Genomic DNA, 12,748 nt, shown 5'->3' with positions numbered 1-12,748 from the left:
CACCATCTACTGGACTTGCGACAGTAGTGTTAGCTGTCTGGTCTTGCTGCTGCTGCTGGATACATTCTAAGTCAAAAATCAAACCTGTGGCCAGCTCCTGTTGTAGGAATGGAACTAAGGCAAAGACAAATGTAACTGCTTAAGAGTGAATTTGACTAACAATCAGTTTGTGCATGTATGTCTGCTGCCTCTAAGAATTCAAACTGCACATACATTGTTTTGTGTTTTCTACGAAAGACAGAAAAAGTCCTGCATTAATGAATGAACTGAAGACACTTGAAGCTGCTGCGTGAAATAGCTCTGTATTTCAACAGCAATCATTATCAAAGAGTGTGTGGTTAGAAACCTATGTCTCTCCCATTTCATTTAGTTATTTATTTTACACATGCATCTCATACGTAATATCACATAATATCAAAACATTACAGATTCTCATTGTCATAAACATTCAAACCAGCAGTGTCACTTGCCTACATGCACTTCCATATTTGTGGTTGTAGTAAAGCAGAGGTGGAAAGAGTACTGAAAATTTGTACTCGAGTACAAGTACTGTTACATTTACTTGTAATTGAGTACAATTTAAGCAAAGTACTGGTGTTAAAAAAAAATATTTAAAGTACAAAGTGTGGTAAGTGTCTTAAACTCTTAGACATACTAGCATTCCTGTCACACTTCACTTTTGGAACCTTTTGTTCAGTTTCAGCAGGAGCTGGTTTTCTAGGTTAACAGATTCTATCTGGCTTTGTTTGGTTGTGAAGAGTAGACCAGCAAAGCTAAAAAGTCGTTCACATGCGGCAGAGGCAGGCAGAGCGGTGTTCAGCTTGAGAGAGAGCTTCTTAATGGCTGAGAAGGAGTGCAGCAGCTCCATGGTGTTTTTGGCACAAGCAAGATAACCATCAAGCCAGGACTGTAACGATACACCAAACTCACGATACGGTTTATATCACAATTTGATTAATGGTTTGATACAAACCTCGATTTTTTAAATTTATGTAACATTTCAATAACTTCTGTATATCATACTTGTCTGATAGTATCAGAGGCGCAGTATTAGGAAACTGAACCCGTGTGAATAGATGAGCCGGCTGCGTGTATGGAGGGCGTGTCTATCTGATGGGTCTGTTTACTGCACAGGTCCCTCCCTCAATTAATTAAAGAGAAATGTCCCACAAAGCAACGTTACAGAACCAAAATTTAGGTAATGTAGTAACTAACTGTCTTTGGCAATTTATGAGGGAAAAAAAAAAAAATACCACAGCTGTATGTGGAGAAGTGTCCGTCCTTCCAACTGTCCTCCTGACTCCTCGTCATATTTCTGCCCAAAAAACAGCATCTGTCACCAGCAAAAAGCCTTCAACTCACCAAATGTTTGTGATGAAAAAAAAAATCTCTGTGATGGTCAGCTCTCCAGACTGAAACTTCAGTGAACTTTTCCCCAGAAAACAGCCTCTGTCCTCCTGTCTGTGTGAACGACCAATGGCGTAGAATTGGCGAACCACCGCTGTGGTGTTAATGTGGCGTCGCAGTGTGAAAGTGGCTACTTAGAGGTCATAGGGCTGGATCTGGACTGGAAGTTGTGTCACGATTCTGCCCACTCACACTGCGGTGTCGCGATTTCAGTTTCAACACATATATCGTTACAGCCTGTAAGGCAGTTGAGCTTGATGTATCAAGACAATGTATCAAGCTCAACTGGACTTTGCAGCCTTCTGGAGATTGGTCTGGAGAAGAAATCATCTTCATCAGATGACTCTCTTTGCTGATCCTCACTCTCATGCTCCATCGTTTCAAGATCTTGTTTGATGTATGTCAAGGCTGTAACTGAAAGTAGATGACACACTTATGTTATTTAAATTTCAATGAATATTCCTGAATACATAAACTTAAATCAGCTAATTCTCAAAAATGATTCTTTGGTATTAAGGACAGACCGTCAATAACTGACATTAGGTGAGCCATGATGCTGGGGTTAAAGGGGAAGACTATGGTTAGAGGAATATAGGAGGTGGACCCAAACGTAGTTACTCACAGGAGGTAAGGAAATGGGGAAACAAAAAGCAAGCTTTATCAACTCAAAGCTGAATGCAAAAATCAAGGAGCATGAAACAAAAGAGGTACAGAAACCCATAAAACAAAGTAGCAAAGAAAGCAGCGAGACAAAGTAGCATCAAAACCAGCAAGACAAAGTACAACCAAAAAGCAAAGGACTACAGGGAAGACACAGGCTAAATACACAGACACTAATGACAAGACGAGGAACAGGTGAGTCAAAAGAGGAGGGAGGCAACCAGGTGAGGTAACGAGGGGGAAGCGCACAGAGGAGAGAACATGGAGGGAACAAAACTACAGACAGAGGGAGACAGAGGGAAGAACAGAAAAGAGACACTTAAAGGACACAGTGGGGCATTGAAAATCAAAACAAAGATACAACAATACATGATACAAAGAACATAAATCCAGTCATGACAGTTATTAAATATACTCACTTATACATGTGTTCAAACATACACAAAAAAGGGATCATATGAATCTTTGAAAAAATCTGGCCATGCCAGCCTCTACTACATCTGCTCTGTCAGTCCAGGAAGTCTTGAACTTGGGGTAAGAGGACTGCAACTGCCTCTGGATCCTAGAACAAAGAGAGCAAAATATATGTATATAACAAAACTAAATGTACTAATGTAACGCTGAGTGGCCTTGATGCCTGTCAGTCATGATGAGTCATGTCTCGTCACCTCTCTGCCACGTCTACAGCTGACAACTGTGGGCCAAACCGATGCATGTCTCTCTCCCCAGCCGAGAAAGTTATCACACCATAACATACCAAATAATAGCTGGGGCGTTTATTTGTTTCGATCACTTAACAGACCAGACCTTTATTTGGGACCAGGAGGCAATTTGGGCCTGGCCATTAAAATGTCACAAACTTCGCCAGCCTCTCTGTGAATTCTCTGGCATTCTTCTTCAATTGAAGTTGTTGTGGCGGAGGAAAAGATTTAGTCAACCAGCACTCGCGGCAAACTCCTCATCTCTGCTGTCAGGGTGGCGTACATTTGTTTCGCCATCGCCCTGATCATTTTGCCGGACACTCTCTCATGGCGTGCCCCCGTTTGCTGATCACCAATCTCCACGTTTATCTCTAGCTCCTTGCTAGCTTTCTTCCTCCCTCCACCGGGCAGCCTGGCCCTGGTGGAGGGCCACGCTGTGTCCTTTTCTCCCTCTGTGCATGAACAATTCCTCAAGGTACGGCCACGGGCACTCGTCCTCCATCTTTTCTTCATCATTTTCACTGTCGACGTTGTCTTGTGTCTCCATTTTGGCTTCTCTTTCTCCAAATCTTCAGTCCATAAATTACTCTCTACTCTGCTGTGTAGGTATGTTACCTCCAGAAACCTGTACTGCAGTCAAGCCACCCTCCACTCCAAAATCCCCGGTCAACCTAGCTGCCACTTAATTTGCAGTGCCTGTATATAGGCGATATTACGGTAATGCCGCGCCAGAACAGAATTCAAAATAAAAGCAGACACTTATGAAGGCAGTCTGCAATTTCACACAAATACAATCAATCAGCCAGTCTGTTAATTGATTGATGAATTATCTAAAAGATTAGATGATTACTTAATTGAGCATTTAAGGAATTAATTCATTGATTATTTATTTATTATTTAATTCATATAACCATCCTTATTCTGACCACACTGAAGCCTTAGGAGATGGGGGCCAAGACATTTCATCTGTTTGTACAATTAGTCCAACATAAAAAATGAACTCAATAGCTGGAGTTTCTGGTGAGGAATTTCAAAATAAAAGCCCACTTAATAGTCAAATATTTTCAATATTTCCACATTAAGAGGAAACTACCAGTTTCCACAGACTCATTTCACTTCAGACTGATAGAACTCAACCTCAGAGACTCACTCAGGTAGTTCCAGGAGGATCTGATGTGGATTTTCAAAATTAAAGCCCTCTAAAATGTGACATTTTTGCCAATATTTCCCTTTGATTTCAGATTTACTTTAAAAGAAAACTACCTGTTTCACCAGACTCATTTCTGTTCAGATTGATAGTACTCAACGTCAGAGTTGCACCCAGATAATTCCAGGAGGATCTGATGTGGATTTTCAAAATTAAAGCACTTTGAAAATTGAGATTGTTGATAATATTTCCTTTTGATTTCAGATTTACTTTAAAAGAAAACTACCTGTTTCCACAAACTCATTTGTGTTCAGATTGGTAGTACTTCAAGTCAGAGTTGCAACCAGATAATTCCAGGAGGATCTGATGTGGATTTTCAAAATTTTGAAAATCCCAATAAAATACATTTACATTTGTGGTGAAAACATGATAACGTGTCGAAAAGTTCAAGGGGGATGAATACTTTTAGACATGGTAGTCTTCCGGGGTGACTGGGTTGGTGAAATTGGCCCTGCTGAAAGAGGTGTTCATGTCAATCTGAATTTGGAGGGAAAATAATGCTTAAATAATTTGAGAACAACTCTGAGGTTGAATACCATCAGTCTGAAGTGAAATTAGTCTGTGGACACCGGCAGATTCCCTCCAATATCGATCTGTATTTGAGGGAAATATTATAAATATTTTGCGTTTCACAGGGCTTAAATTTTGAAAATCCACATCAGATCCTCCTGGAATTATCTGAGTGCAACTCTGACGTTGAGTACTATCACTCTGAAGTGAAGTGAGTCTGTGGAAACAGGTACTGTTCTTTTAAATTAAATCTGAAATCAAAGGAAAATATCAGCAAAAAAGTCACATTTTGGAGGGCTTTAGTTGTGAAAATCCACATCAGAACTTCCTGGAACTACATGAGTGACACTCTGAGTTGGAGTACTATAAGTCTGAGGTGAAATTTGTCTATGGAAACAGGTAGAGTGCTTTTAAAGTAAATCTGAAATCAAAAGGAAATATTATCAACAATCTCCATTTTCAGAGTGCTATAATCATAATATAATATATCATATATATATCATAATATAGCACTGCACCAACTTTAAACCACTTGCTTTTCAGCAAAACACAGTTTTTGTGCACCTGCGGTTTTGAAATGTGCATTTGATGTTTTGTTTTATGTCATTTAGTGTGTAAGACGTCTCATATTGTTTGCCAAACTGATTAAACATCACAGAACAGCTGCAATAATTGCTATCTGTGTACTCTATGCACAGCACAAAATTTCATAAATGGGTTTTAGTGCATTTTCATAGTAATACTATTGAATACTTTCTAAAAGAATGTCCTTCAGTACTAGCGTGAATAACTTCACTTCATAATTAGAGTCAAATGCAACTTAAAATACACTCAAACTTAATATTACAGTGTGGATATTAAAATATGTACTTTTAAAATATGCTTTCAGTGTATGTTACAATGACAATTTTGAGCATACAGTTTAAAATATATCAAAAATATGTATAAAAACAAATTTCAAATAAGTATACTTTAGAAAGTACACATAACTTTCGCTTAAATTATATTTTAGTATAATATATTTCTATATAGTGTAATATAGTATAATTATTTTAAAGTGTGTTAAAAGTGTTAGTGTAAAAGCGTAATGCTAATATACTTTTTATATATTTACAAAAAGTACAATTTGTGTAAGTACATTTTCAACATACTATTGGAAATATAAATATACTTGAAATACAATAAAGTACTTTTTTTTTCTCGCTTGGGAGTAACTGCTGTGGGGATTTAGCTGCAGCTAAACTGAAGCAGGACATCATGGGGTCTTTTATGTTTTTTTTGTACACTCTCAAACGGCAGTTCACGCAACACCAATGCCACCTTGTGGTCTAAACGTGCAACATCAAACAACATGAAATCGTGTTTGAATTTAACCTAACCTTGCTTTTAACTGCACTTTTTACCCATCTGAAACATTCAACCATCATGAAATTTAACTTATAAATGAGTAAGAATGAACAAAGAATACAACAGCCATTCTTTGACATATGTGACATATAGTACTGTGCTGTACTGCTGCTTATTTGTTTTTATGTACTTTGCAGCAAGGGTGTAACCATGGTATAGATATTGGGGGAGTCCAAATGAGACCCCTTCCCCTGATTTTTTTTCTTTTCTTTTTGACAGATCTGCCAAACAATCATTGATGATTCATCTTGCTTGTTTAAAAGTAGTGGTATGATCCAATCCTGAAGGAGAACATTAAAGCCAGGTCACGCCTTCTCTGACTCGGTGTGTTTTCGGTGCTACCCATTTGCAAATTGGAGCACTTAGCACCTGCGGGAGCTCCACATAAGTCATGGGTCATTTCCGTCAATATGTGGCACAGACGAACGCTATGTTCCCAGGCTGTAAATTGTTAACTGCTGAAAACTGTTGACAGGATTTAAAAAAGAGTGCATATTTAACATATTTTCTACTGTATTTTGGGGGGACAGATTGCCATTTTCTCAATATTGGGGGGGACATGAACCCCCCAAAGACTGCGTGGTTACGTCCATGTGTATACACATACTCCGGTAACTCCAACTTCAGACCTTTGAAAAACATCATAAAGAAAGACACTTTGTCCAGCACATCCCCACATATTGAAAGCGCATTTGTGAGGTTTTGTCTATGCCAGTCGTTTTTTTTTTTTCTTTTCTTTGTTTTTTTTAATGTGTGTTGTAAACTGGCTTCTGACTAATTGCCAGTGTACCCAGGTAAAAAGACTTGCACACTCTAATCCTCTCACCCCCAACATTCAGGTGGTATTTAAATGAGAATGTGCATTTTCTTTGTGATTCACAGCATGTTTGCCTTTCTTTAATCACACATTCTGTTGTCATTGCAATGTAATCATACTTCCTGTTTTGTGTCAAATTGTAGTAGTCCAAGAAACATTGTTCCCTTTCAGCCAGGGTTACCTTCTGTGTAGATTTAAATTTACAAGAGAGGGCACATTTTTTCTGTGATCTCACTTTTTTGGCTGGAACTTTTGTATTGCTTGCATTAGTGTATTCTTTGCCTTCCTGATGTAGCCTCTTGCTGATATTTGCTTTTCATATAGATGGATTTGATGGTGTTTTTCTTTGGTCTGAGCTGGTAAGTGTGCTCCCCAGCTCCTCTCCTGCCATGCCATGCGAGTCTCAATGTGCACGTGCGATTTATGGCAGTATTCTATGCCCATAAAGGAGTAGTTGTACTGAAAATGACATCAGCACTTCCAGTAGGAAAAATTACAACTAAAACTACTTCAGCGTGTTGCACCAGGGGAACTGATGTTTTCTAAAAGAGAGAGGAATCCACTACACTGGCACGATCCGGATGAACAGGATGAAAGACTGCACCATGATGGATGTAGAAGAAATGAAGAAAATTGGAAGAAGATCAGTGGACTTCAGAGTGAAAGATGAAAGATGTAAGATGGTATGACAACAAAGCAGTGAACCTGATTTCCTGTTTTGTTGGCTTTGAACTGGGAAATGTGAAATGCTAGGATTGCAAATCCAAAACTCACATAATGTTTCCCAGACCAGCCATTGTTGAAACATGTAACAGGTTCATGGGAGGTGTTGATCTCGTTGATATGCTGGCCGCACCCTGCAAGTTCAGCTTCAGATCCCGAAGATGGTACATGTACATCTGGTGGCACACTGTTACGGTGACAGTCATCAATGCATGGAACCTCTACAGTATGTAAAATCCTGTAATTTAAATAACAGGATTTTACATGCTGATGGTAGATTTGCACAAAATGTTGAATACATCTTTTTTGCTCAGTACTTACCTGAGGTAGAACAGGTTGTGTCAAATGTATCAGCATTGCGGAAGGGTAAAGGAGGTGCAAGATCTCAAAAAGTTAGCCGAAATGTACTGAATGATGAAGAATCCTTGAAAAAGTTGTTGCAGCTTGCTGTTTTTTTTTTTTTTTTGTTGTTTTTTAGAGGTACCCCGTCTTTTTGACAGGGAACCCAGCATGATTTGTTGGCTTGTGTTTGTCAGCTGACGTCCCGACGTGGTTTTGTTCATTTTCTTCAGCTCATATGCAGTGGAAAAATCTCCTCAATAGTATTTTAAAGCAAGCAGGTAGAACGGAGACATCTGAACACTTAGAAGGAGCCGCTACATGTCAACTTTTCCATGGCAATCTGGTCACAATTTTTTTAATTTTCACTGGCATTGTTTTCGGAGAGAGGTGCACATGTCTCCATCTAATCCTATTGGCAAAATAAGGAATTATTTTTATAGGGTGGAATTCCAGCAGCATGGATGACCAGAACTTTACACTGTGTTTTAAGCTTCTTAACATGCTCATAGGATCAAGTTCTGATCCTATGCTGTTAGCTGTCAATGCTAACTCTCCATTCACGGAGCCCTGTAATGGTTGGACCAAATGTGTTTGCGTCTTCGGTACTGGCAAGCCAAGGGTAGCTTGATCAATGTAGCTGCATGTTTAAATCGACCAAAGTTCTCCTTTAAGGAGTGCTCTAGGAAAGTAGTGTTTGTGCCGGTAGGGGAGAATACAGTTAGAATGAGTTTGCCTTTAAGTGTGTTAATACAAAAAGCATCATCACATAATCTTGCCGATGAAGATATGTGGATGAGGAGTTCTGTTGACAGGTACTAGAATAGGTCGAAAGATGGTACATGTAATGACATGTGTTTGTCAACATTAGCGTCAGAGTATCATGTTGAGTAAAAACAAAATGTGTGTTAATAGGGTTAAATTAATCAAAAATTGTGGTTTTATTGTGAAACGAACACGTACGCAACCTGCCGTTGTTTGTTAAATGCGCTTTTCGTAGACTAAGTATCTGGAATTGTTCTGTCAGAGCATTTTGCAGTTGTTCCTGCCATAGCATGAAGACGGGCAGCTCAAACTGACAGGGTTTGAGATGTTTTAACAGTTTTATAGCGATGGTCATGTGAGATTAGGTGGTAAATTGCAACATTTGGTTAAAGCAGTTGTTGATCTGAATAGATGCAAATTGAAAGAGAATGCAGACGAGTCAAAATTCTATCAATTGTGATGGTGTTGTAGAAGATGCCTGGTGCGAGCTGTGCCCAGAGCAGGAGTTGGAGCATTTCGAGTGTATAGAGGAATGTAGAGAGACAGAGCAGATAGAGGATGAACCTGTATATAGTATTCCAGATTTAGTGGTAAACAGCAAAGACGTTGCACATTAAGAAAAGAGGAACAATGTCCTCTGCAGACGTGACGGCTTAGCTTTAGTTATGTCTCTGAATGAGACACAGATGTGTATTTTTTAACAGATTGAGCAGTGGTGCTCAGATAGGCTGATATGGTGCTCAGGGTAAATGGAGGAAAGCCGGGTCCATTATATGTATTTATTACGGGCAGTGCAGGGACAGGTAAGAGCCATTTAATCAAGACTATACAGTACAAGGCAATGAGGTTGTTGTTGAGAGTGTGTTCCGAATTTCCATGCAGCTACTATCACAGTGCATTTAGCATTGGTAAAGATAGCCTGTCTGTTTAAGGTTGCAGAACTGAAAACCGTTATTCATCATAAAGATCAGGTATTTGCAGACTTGAACTGAGTTAGAACTTGCTCAAAAGGTACCCCAATGTTGGAGAGAGACATTGAAATATTAAAACGCTGAGAAACCAGTCAGCTCAGTCAGCTCAGCTTTGGACATTTTTCCGACAAATCGACAAGTAAATGACCATAATGTAGAGCAGTTGTTTAAAAGTTGACTGAATTATGTTGGGATAGAGGTTTAGGATTATGTGAAGAGTAAGAAAACAGGCAAGCTGGAGTTGATAAGCAGACATCATTCCAGAGCATACGACACATGTCTGGATGAGACACTGCTTTTAGGGGAGGATGCCGGTATAATGCTGTTTCAAGGTCCCATATTATGAAAAACATTCTGGTCTCTACGTATATAAACTGGTCCTCCCTGAGCCTGACAACTTCCGGAATGAGGAAAGCAAATGAGTCCTGCATGGTCTTGGAAGCCCACCCACTGGTAAAGCGGCGCTCCTACAGGTTGTTCAGATTCAGCTCCTTTTGTTACGTAACGAAAGGAGTCATTTTCATAGGCTGGCCTCCTCTGCGCGGTGATAGGAGCCATTCCTGAGGTGAAGTTCGGTGTGTCCATCCAATAATGGAATTATTTAAGAAAATATCAGACCTACCTAAAGGACATGTTTCTGCAATTTATAATAATTTGTTGGAACATATGCAGACCCACTTAGTGATAACAAATGTGTACAATAGGGACTGCCCTGAATCATCTATAGACTGGCATTGAGTTTGGAGGAATTATGCTTATTCCTTGCAAAACCTGAATAATAAGTTAACCAATCTCAACTTCATATATCGTACTCATTTAACACCAAAATGGTGTTTCATGATTAAGTTATCTACTTCTCCAAATTGTAATCTGTGTGACTTGAATCAAATAGGGACTTTCTTGCATATCATGTGGGAGTGTCCATCAGTTCAAAATTTTTGGCAACAAATAGTAAAACATCTATACAATGCACTCGGCTTAGAGATTGACCTCTCTCCAAAATGTATGCTCTTAAATTATGATTCTGGGCAAAACCTTAACTATATGCAAAGGCTGCTGTGGCTTTCTGCATGTACAGTGGCTAAAAAGATGTTAGCGGTTAGGTGGCAACCACCGCATTCACTTTCTATGATCCAATGGACTTACTCTCTAATAATAATAATAATAATAATAATAATAATAATAATAATAATAATAATAATAATATGATTTAACCTTTTATTGTTAATCAACATTCACCTTAAATATCCAGCATGGTTTTGAAAATTAGAGAAAGATCTGTGTGAGGGGGTTGGGGAGGGTTAAGGGACTATAAAATGTGCAGGTGTTTGTGTTATGAACTTATTTTAATTATTATATATTTTCTGTTATTATTGTTTTAGTTATGATTTGTCTTATTGATTTGTCTTATTGATTTGCCAATTGTACATAGTAATATTATAAATTTGTCTAATGGTTGAAGAGTTTTCATGTGCATGTATTAAATGTATGTGTAATAAAAAATAATAATAAAAAAATACAGAAAAATAATACAGATGTCTATTTTTGAGCCTACTCTTTTCAAAGTCTAAGCATAATGTTTTGAGTCAGTTTTAATCAAAAAGATTTTGTCACACAAATTAAAAATCAAATGGTGTGACACTATTTTTGGGATATTTCAACAGGCAACTGTTTTGACACCCTTGGGAAGGAGAGGACCTTCTTCTGCAAGGTCGTGCAGTACTAGCAATGTATTGTAACACAATCAATTGTGTTTACTTAAGTTCAGTTTTATTCGGTGATACAGATTTCTAGTTCATCAGACAGACACAGCAGACCCCTTCACAGTAACCTTAGAATGCTGTTTAAATCTAAACAATGTTTTGTCTTCATCTCAAACCATACATTCCCTTTTCTTTTGTCAACTTGAGGCAGATAATCATGGCAAGAGCAGAGAGGACAAAGATATACAGGGAGAGACTGAATTCAGACCTTGCAAAGATAGAGGAGTTGCTGAGGAAAAGAAAAGAAAACAACTGTCTGTTTCCATTCCTGGCCAATAGGAAGGTCTGAGGGAGGGTTTTAAGGGGTGCTTTCACTGTTGATTCAAAAGGCCTTGAGGCAGATTTCTTGAAGCCTGGCAATACATGATAGCTAAAATTATTGTTGAACTAGAACACAGTAGGCAGTGCAACTGAGAGGAACAGTTATGAAATGAGGAGAATGTACAATGTTTAATAATTTGATGTATTTATTAATAAATAAACATATTAAAAATGAAATGTATCTTCTGATGATGCAACAAGCCTTGCTGGCCCAGTTGGCCCACAACTGTTAAAATGTTCACACCATTCTGTTACTCTGTAAACAGATATCAAGAACAGAAACAGGAAGGGGAGATACCTACATTTAGAATCCAGACTCTCCCTGTTACGGTTTGCGTTGGATTAGGACCCAAATGCACGACTCGACTCTGGTTAACAGTGTAACAATAGTTCTTTAATGTTCAACGGAGGAGCAAAAACAGGTGCAAGTGAAGGGGTGTGCGAAGTCCCAGGGTCCTGGCATGGTAGGCGAAGTCACCGGTGAGTGCGTGGATGTGAGCGTCGTGACGTGAGGTCCGTGCAGGACAATGGCAGTGCAGATGGAGAGCACAGGGAAGCTGGTAGCAGGCAGGTCCACTGGCAAGCAGGGAGGAAACAAAGCACGAGTCTGTACAACGAGCACAGCAATCTAAGGCGAGGTAAAAATACCAAAGGGAGCCAAGATTCAAACAACCATGTTGACTGACGAAACAATCTGGCGATGAGCAGGAGAGAAACCAGTGGTTTTATGGGAGACTTGATTGCAGAGTGAATTCACCTGGCGCTGCCTGTGGAGAAGAAGCCACGCCCACATGCACACACACAGTACAGACTGAGGAGAGAGACACATGAGGAATGATACAGACAGGGACACAAAACACACACAAGGGAAAAAGCAGGGCTGCCATGATGGAATCATGACACTCCGTCAAGAAGAGAGAAGTTGAGGGAGATTTGGAGAAATTCTCAAACAAAACATACAGCCAAAAGAAGAAATGTAAATGCATTAATCAACATGACTCCCACAGATAACTCCATCTATGATGGAGACATCCAGGTAGACCCAGGTCCAGTCCCAGGTCCTACATCACCTCCACCAAGCCCACCTATATCACCACCACCAAGAGAAAAAGAAGCTGAAAAAATCATTAAGGAGACTGAAGGATCAGAACAAAACA

The 12,748-nt window shown here is 39.2% G+C and overlaps 1 long non-coding RNA gene across 1 annotated transcript; it reads right to left on the bottom strand.

Annotated features, from left to right (window-relative positions):
* Positions 1–11,719: 11,719 nt before the first annotated feature.
* On the bottom strand, positions 11,720–12,372 carry LOC119012542. Its single transcript, XR_005072508.1, has 2 exons — positions 12,265–12,372; positions 11,720–12,219 (listed from the first exon to the last, which is right to left on the bottom strand). It is a non-coding gene; the product is annotated as an uncharacterized LOC119012542 (long non-coding RNA).
* Between the last annotated feature and the right edge of the window lie 376 nt (positions 12,373–12,748).

Source organism: Acanthopagrus latus, chromosome 22, assembly GCF_904848185.1.
Source record: "Acanthopagrus latus isolate v.2019 chromosome 22, fAcaLat1.1, whole genome shotgun sequence".
Classification (NCBI taxonomy): Eukaryota; Metazoa; Chordata; class Actinopteri; order Spariformes; family Sparidae; genus Acanthopagrus; species Acanthopagrus latus.
This window is presented reverse-complemented; position numbering and strand designations above follow the sequence as displayed.